This window comes from Phyllobates terribilis, unplaced genomic scaffold, assembly GCF_046119375.1.
Source record: "Phyllobates terribilis strain yellow unplaced genomic scaffold, ASM4611937v1 Scaffold_11__3_contigs__length_659146591, whole genome shotgun sequence".
Classification (NCBI taxonomy): domain Eukaryota; kingdom Metazoa; phylum Chordata; class Amphibia; order Anura; family Dendrobatidae; genus Phyllobates; species Phyllobates terribilis.
Genome location: NW_027362771.1, coordinates 575,954,007 through 575,962,363, shown reverse-complemented (window position 1 = coordinate 575,962,363; position 8,357 = coordinate 575,954,007). Strand labels below are relative to the sequence as shown.

Here is an 8,357-nt window from a genome sequence, read left to right as displayed (position 1 = left end):
TTTATCAAAACAACACTAAGCAGCCCAGTAAGTGACACATTACTGGAATCAGTGCCTCTAACCCTACATTATGCTGCTCTCAGATTAGGTGGCAAAAACCTGATGACAGATTCCCTTTAAAGGAGCTGTAAACACAAAAAAAGTTTGTATTAAGAAAATACAAGCCATTTGTGAAATTAACTTTTTTTCATTGTTAATTCACATTAGACTGTATCTTCAACACTTTTGTCAGCAGGTCTTATTACAGACTCTGAATAGGGCAGCTCTCTCCCTCTCCCTCAGCAGAAAGTCACAGCATGGTTAAAAAACGGGATCTTTTATGATTTTCTCATAATAAATAAATAAATAAAAAAGGACATGCAAGTCCTCCAAACTATTTTCCATTTCTCTATAGGGGAGGTCCTAAATCTTTCTTGTTCTTTAGTTGATCACATGTCAAAAAGGCAAAGCATTTACTATGAACTCGCTTAAAAAAATATACACTTGGAGAGTAATATCATCATCTGCATGTAAATATTCCTTGACTCTAAGGGCTCGCTCACACTGTCGTATAACATGGCCGAATGCTATGTGATGTTTTATCGGATAGGACTCGGCCCTATGTTATACTATGGGAAAGTGCAGATCTGCTATTATTGGCATGAGAAAATAATCTCATTCGATATTCGGACCATGTGCACCCATACAAGTCTATGGGCGCACGTAAAACATTGGACTGCACTCGGATGTCATCCAAGTGCAGTCCGATGAACACTCACAGAGACTATGGAGAAGATGGAGAAATTAAGTTATCCATATCTGTGCTGCGAGAGAATCGGATCACACTCAGTTGAAGCTCTGACAGAGTTTGAGCCGAGTGTCATTAGCATAATTGGCCCTATTCTCTTGCATGAGAGAATATATGGCTTAGTGAGTGGACCCTAAAACTGAATAGTAGTGACGGACAGGCACCTCACAAGCGGGATCCATGTAGCTCTCAGATGTCATGTAGGTAGGGCTTCATTCCATGGGGTAGGGCTTAATTTCAAGGTATATAAAAAAATGGACTTCAAATAAAAATTAAATGAACGCAAAAAGCACTAATTGAATTATTTTTTTCGTATTTATGTTTGCAGCCCCTTTAAAAACCCTTTGAGGACCAAGGCACATATATGTCCCATAGTTTTAAACTGGAAAAAAATTTGATTGAATAAAATTTAAGGTCCTCGAAGGTTTAAGTAGGTCATAAATTCATATGAATACTTGCTCATACAATTGCACATGCCAAAAGATGAAGAAGAACAGAATCAAAAATATGACATTAAGTGGAGCACTTACAGGTATTCAAGGTGAAAGAGACCAGCAAAGGCATCGTCTCGAATGACAGTAAATGAGTTAGAATTCAGCAAGCTGAAAATGAAGACAGCAGGTTAGAAGCGAACCAGACTTTATGGTGCTCAGAATTAGTCAAGCAGAATTTATTGACTGCTCTTGCAAAGCACTGAGACTCCCGCTGTGTATAGATGGTGCCGTGCGGCCTCCCGCTGTGTATAGATAGCGCCGTGCGGCCTCCCGCTGTGTATAGATGGCACCGTATAGATGGCTATGTGCGGCCTCCTGCTGAGTATACGTGTATAGATGGCTACGTGCGGCCTCCTGCTGTGTATAGATGGCACCGTATAGATGGCTATGTGCGGCCTCCTGCTGAGTATACGTGTATAGATGGCTACGTGCAGCCTCCTGCTGTGTATGGATGGTGCCGTGCGGCCTCCCGCTGTGTATAGATGGCTACGTGCGGCCTCCCGCTGTGTATAGATGGCGCCGTGCGGCCTCCTGCTGTGTATAGATGGCACCGTGCGGCCTCCCGCTGTGTATAGATGGCGCCGTGTGGCCTCCCGTTGTGTATAGATGGCACCGTATAGATGGCTACGTGCGGCCTCCTGCTGAGTATACGTGTATAGATGGCTACGTGCGGCCTCCTGCTGAGTATAGATGCCGCACGGCGTTCCCCCCAGAGACAGCAGGAGGCCGCACAGCGCCATCTATACTCAGTGGGAAGCCACACGTAGCCATCTATACACAGCAGGAGGCCGCACGGCGACATCTATACTCAGCGGGGGGCCGCACGTAGCCATCTATACACAGCGGGGGGCGCACGTAGCCATCTATAATGAATATCTGAGAAGAGCCCTAGAGAAGCAAGAACATTGGACAACCAAGAGGTGGTGGCCTCAAGTCAGGTGTAGTGTTCAACAGGGCAAGACTTTCTAACCTGCCCACACACACACACACACACACCTGCCCACACACCTGCCCACACACACACCTGCCCACACAGACACACACACACACCTGCCCACACAGACACACACACCTGCCCACACACACACACCTGCCCACACACACACACACATCTGCCTACACACACACCTGCCCCCCCCCACACACACACATCTGCCCACACACACACCTGCCCCCACACAGACACACACACCTGCCCACACACCTACACACCTGCCCACACACACACACCTGCCCACACAGACACACACACACACCTGCCCACACAGACACACACACACACCTACACACCTGTCCACACACACACACCTGCCCACACACACACACACCTGCCTACACACACACACACCTGCCCACACACACACACACACCTGCCCACACACACACCTGCCCACACACACACACACCTGCCCACACACACACACACACACACCTGCCCACACACACACACACCTGCCCACACACACACCTGCCCACACACACACACACCTGCCCACACACACACACACCTTTCCACACACACACACACACACCTGCCCACACACACACACACACCTGCCCACACAGACACACACACACACCTGCCCACACACATGACGCGCCCCTGGGCCTGAGTCGCGCAGCGTTGCGCACGCGGGAGCCTACCCGGAGCCGGATCTAATAGGGGTAGTAGTCTCGTGGCGGTGACCCGGTCCGTGCCCAGGGAGTCAAGCTGAGTGGCAGAGTTTAGCAGAAGATGGTACGGTGTTCGACTACGCCACCCGTTGAATGCGGCTATGAGGCCGCCGCTGCAGGGCAGACCGCTGAGGCCGGTGGTACGATTGTGCAGCGTAGATGGTATAACCCCCAACGGGAGGGGTATGGCCTCAGGGCAGCCGACGTGTTTGAAGGGGGTAGCAGAATAGCATGCAGGTAGCAGGAACCACTCAGAGACGGTGCGGTGTAGTTCAGGGTCTTTACTGATGACAAAGGTAGACCCTCCCGGAGTACTGGCTAGCGATCGGGGCCTGGTCAGTCCTTGAGCAGATGGGATCTCCCCTGGCCAGGCGGAGTTGTAGGCCTCCCCAACTAATTGTACTCTTCTGGCTACCTTGCTAGAGGCGGGTAAAAGTAGCCCACGTCCCTGAGTGTACCGTGTGGTGCTCACCCGTATGGCCGGTGACTCGGGGCCTTCTGGTAGCTTCCGCTCCACGACGGCGGTGCTGGTCCCTTGCGTGTGACCGTGCCTTCGGGTTTCTTGGCCAGAGGACCTGAAATCCCCTGCCGGTCGGTTTCTGCTGCTGGGTAAGGATTAGTCCCCACAGCCTCGGACTCCGGGTCCAGTGAGAACTCTTCAATCAGGGCGAGCTCTACAGCTTCCAGCCCCTGACTCCTTTTAGCACTGCTCCCACTGAGCTCCTGATCTTTCTTTCCTAAAGCTGCTCCTCTCCAGACCAGACTATGTCTCTGTCTGGGACTCTTCTTCTCCTCTTTCTCTCCTCTAACCCTGCCTCAGCCCCAGTTTATATAGGGGAAGTTCTTCCCCTCCCAGGACTGGGCAGGAGGTGTGGCATGCATAGGATTCCTGACCAGGAGACCTCCCACCTGCTCTCAGACATAATATAGCTATTACTGTGGAAACCAGACCCCTGGGGTGCCACACACACACCTGCCCACACAGACACACCTGCCCCCCCACACACACGCACACACACCTGCCCACACACACATTTGCCCACACACACATCTGCCCACACACACACACTCACCATCCCCCGGCTCCATTCCTCCTGCCTGCTCTCTCTCCACTCCGGTGGTAAGTAGCAGTACAGGCCGGGCGCGCACTGCGTGACATCACAGCTAGGAGACACGGCCGCGCACAGAGCCGTGTCTCCTAGCAGTGACGCGGCCGGGCCAGCACAGGAAAGTTAACTGCTTGCAGTGCTGGCCCGGCCGATGAAGAAGTAGCGGCGGTCGCTGCTGGAGGAGCGGTCCGGGGCCCCCCCTCCCGCCACTGCTACCGGTATGTGCCGCGGCGGCCCGCACATTTAATGAGGGCAATCCGGCATTAGACACCCCGCCCAGAGCCGCGGGCCCCCTGCAGGCTCGGTGCCCCGGGCCGTCGCCCGGATTGCCCTCATTATAATCCGCCTATGCCTCCAATTCATCATAAGTCCCTGATAACAGACTCCCTGACGGCAATTCATTGAAAAGTCCCTGTATAGTGTTCTCTTCCACCCCAAGTTCATAATATGTCCTTGATAGCGTCCTCCTCCTGTTAGTGTCTTCCCCCCCAACCCAATTCATAATAAGTCCCTTATAGACTCCTTCCCCACCCTCTGGTTTACTATAAGCCTCTGTATAGCATCCTCCCCAATCACCCAATTAATTATAAATCCTTGATATCATCCTCCCCTACCCCCAGTTCATTACAAGTCCCTGATGACGTCCTCCCTCCAATTCAATCGTTGCCTCTTATGGGATCATCTCTGCATTGCTGGACAGGTCTGGAATACTGAAGAGACGGTTCCCTTCCAGGACGTAGAAACCAATGGACAGAACGTATAGTGGTGAGTGGTGATAGTCTGTAACAAGAAAGGAGGAGCAGACGGCCGATAATACAGGAGAAAGTCATTGTGTCAGAGATCATGTACAGAAGCCCGGATAGCTCAGTCGGTAGAACATCAGACTTTTAATCTGAGGGTCCAGGGTTCAAGTCCCTGTTTGGGTGGAAGCTTTCAATAAAGATGAAACCAATAAACGCTATTTCTAAAGGATATAAGAGACCTAGGGAAGGACAAATGATGGCGACTGTTCAGGAAAATATCACGGTTACTGTTCTTTGATTTCAGTTAGTTTTGGGTGGTGACCTTGTTCTCGTTCGCTGCTCTCTTGGCGCAAACAACAGGCGATCACTGATAATGTAATGTAGTAGAACATAAGTGAGGGCTCCTTACATATTCCACGTAGTAGGAACTTGTGGACAGTCAGTATAGAGGAACTATGTGGCGGTATTCAGTCCCTATTTGGTGTTCTTTTGTGTTCCTGGTATGACGGTAATGAGTCACTATTTAGTATTATAATGTGCTCATGGTATGGCGGTATACAGTCTTTATTTGGTGTTATTATGCGGTCCTGGTATGGCGGTATTTAATCACTATTTGTTATTATATGGTCACAGCATGACAGTATTGCTTCTCAGCTGCTCTAGCGCCATCATCAGGAAGTCCTTGGTAATGCAATCCTCTAACACATAAGTGAAGGTTTCCCCAGGACGCAGGAGCAGACAGTCTGTATAGCAGGAGGTGGTGACACTATGGTCAGATGGAGGATGAACCCCTTCCCCTCCCCCAGTCTGGGGGGCTTTTCTTTCTTCCATTACAGACTTAGGGGAGGGGTGTTATTAGCATATCCACTCCCAGAATCCTTTGCTCCCACAGCCCCCTAATGACTTTGTCTCTCCTCAGTGTAGACAGAGCCCCAGATCCGGAGGCCGCAGCTCCTCACAGATGGCCTCCAGCTTTGCGCAGTGGCAGTATCATAGCCCATGAGGTTTATCCGAGGCGTGATTATTGCTAGTTGAAAACTTTTCCCAATAACCCGCCATGAGGGCTCGTAATACAGTCAGCATGGCAATTTTTTACAGTCTCCCAGAGGACTGAGTAGGTGGTTAATAGTAGAAAAAGAGTTATTGCTGTTTAACTGGAGTAATTCTATATACAGTTGTATTGGAGCTGTTTGTTGTGTTTGTCGGGCTGAGAATTATATATAAAGTTGTACTTCCATAAGGCTAAGGGCGTACATAGAAATCATGGGGCCCCACAGAAGAAGTTATAATTGCCACCCCCAAAAAAAAAGTAATAATTGTCGGGGGTGCAGAAGAGCAGATCTCACAACCTTCCAGCCTTTACTTAGTAATTTTCCTCCTGGTGAAGTCCCAGATTCCTCTTTCATTGTCCCCATAAAGTATGATGCCAACAAAAGTGCCCCCCAAACACAGTATGATACCCCCATGGTGAATTCCTCCACATTAGCCTCCACATGCGCAGTAAAATGACCCTACTGTACCCCACTTCAACTCCCAAGGCAACATATGGTGACCCTAACACAGTATGATCCCCCAAGTGTGACCCCCACACAGCCCTACATACAGTATAATGGCCCCACACCTCTCCCCACTGTATAATGGCCCGCACTAGCCCTCCAAACAGTAAGATGGCCCCCACACAAACCTTCACACTGTATAATTGCTTGCATACAGTATAATGGACCCCCACATAGCCTTCCATATAGTATAATGCGTCCCCCCTAACTTTCCATATAGTATAATGCATTCCCCATGATCCTCCATAAAATATAGTGCACTTCCCATGGTCCTCCATACAATATAATGCACCCCCATGGTCCTACATACAAATTAATGTACCCCCATAGTCCGCCATACAGAATAATTTACCCCCATGGTCCTCCATACAGTATAATGATCCCCAGGGCCGGCTCCAGGTTTTCGTGGGCCCTGCTCGAAAGCGTCTCAGTGGGCCCCTTTAACACATACCACGATTCATGATGCACAGATGAGGTAGAGGAATGTAGATATAATACAATGCAAAGATGTCACTCACTTCTTACATTACATGAGTGATATCTATTGTAAATTCTACAATATCTCAGAAACCGGCGAATGCTTGCAGCGCACAGTGCAGACCGGACAGTATAGTCCTCCATACAGTATTATGGGCCCTATATAGTCCTCCATACAATATTATGGGCCCCACATAGTCCTCCATACAGTATATGAGCCCCATATAGTCCTCCATAGAGTATTATGAGCCCCATATAATGCTCCATGCAGAAAAATGGCCCCATATGATGCTCCATGCAGAATACTGGGCCCCATATAATGTGCCATGCAGAATGGACCCCATATAATGCTCCATGCTGTATTGTCCCCATATAATGCTCCATGCAGGCTGGGCCTCATCTAATGCTCCATGCAGGCTGGGCCCCCCTACAATGCTCCATGCCCCTATTAAATGAAAAAAATAGAATACTCACCTCACCTCATCTCTCCTGCTGCTGCTGCAGCTACTCTACTCCGGACTCCTCAGCGTTGCATTCTTCCCGCTCTCTGCGCTGTGACTGCTCAGGAGAGGGCGCTCTGGAAAGACATCATCTCGCCATCTGACCTGAGACATCACAGTCAGGAGAAGCGGAAGATACAGAATCTGTGGAGGAATGGGGAGAGGTAAGTATTGTGCCGGGGTCCTGAGCAAGCGGGTGGGGGGAGGGCAGTCGCAAGCGCTGGCATCAGACTCCCCCGCCCACAGGCCTCATAGCGCGCCGGGGTGCCTGATGGCGAGTGGCCCCCGCACTTGCCCGAGTGCGCCAGGTGCTGACGCCAGGCCTGATGCACCCCTATGGTCCTCCATACAGTATAATGCACCCCCATGGTCCTCCACACAATATAATGCACCCACCGTGATCCTCCAAACAGTATAATGCACCCCCATGGTCCTTCCCACAATATAATGCGCCCCACATGGTCCTCCATGCAGTAGTATGCACCACCATGGTTCTCCATACAGTAGTATGCACCCCCATGATCCTCCATACAGTAGTATGCACACCAATGGTACTCCATACAGTAGTATGCACTCCCATGGTCCTCCATACAGTAGTATATGCCCCCCATGATCCTCCATACAGTAGTATGCACCCCCATGATCCTCCATACAGTAGTATACACCCCCATGGTTCTCCATACAGTAGTATGCACTCCCATGGTCCTCCATACAGTAGTATGCACAACCATGATCCCCCATACAGTAAAATGCACCCTCATGATCCTCCATACAGTAGTATGTACCCCCTTGATTCTCCATACAGTAGTATGCACGGCCAAGATCCTCCATACAATATAATGCACCCCCATTATCCTCCATACAGCAGTATGCACCCCAATGGTCCTCCATACAGTAGAATGCACCCCATGATCCTCCATACAGTATAATGTGCCCCCATGGTCCTCCATACAGCATAATGTACCCCCATGGTACGCCATATGATATAATGCACCCCTATGATCCTACATACAGTAG

At 50.0% G+C, this 8,357-nt stretch overlaps 2 non-coding genes across 2 annotated transcripts; both read left to right on the top strand.

Annotated features, from left to right (window-relative positions):
• Positions 1 to 4,917: 4,917 nt before the first annotated feature.
• Positions 4,918 to 4,990, top strand: TRNAK-UUU (transfer RNA lysine (anticodon UUU)). The gene has a single exon. It is a non-coding gene; the product is annotated as a tRNA-Lys (tRNA).
• Positions 4,991 to 5,777: 787 nt separating this feature from the next.
• LOC141168444 (U4 spliceosomal RNA) lies at positions 5,778 to 5,916 on the top strand. The gene has a single exon (XR_012252181.1). It is a non-coding gene; the product is annotated as a U4 spliceosomal RNA (small nuclear RNA).
• The last annotated feature ends 2,441 nt before the right edge of the window (positions 5,917 to 8,357 follow it).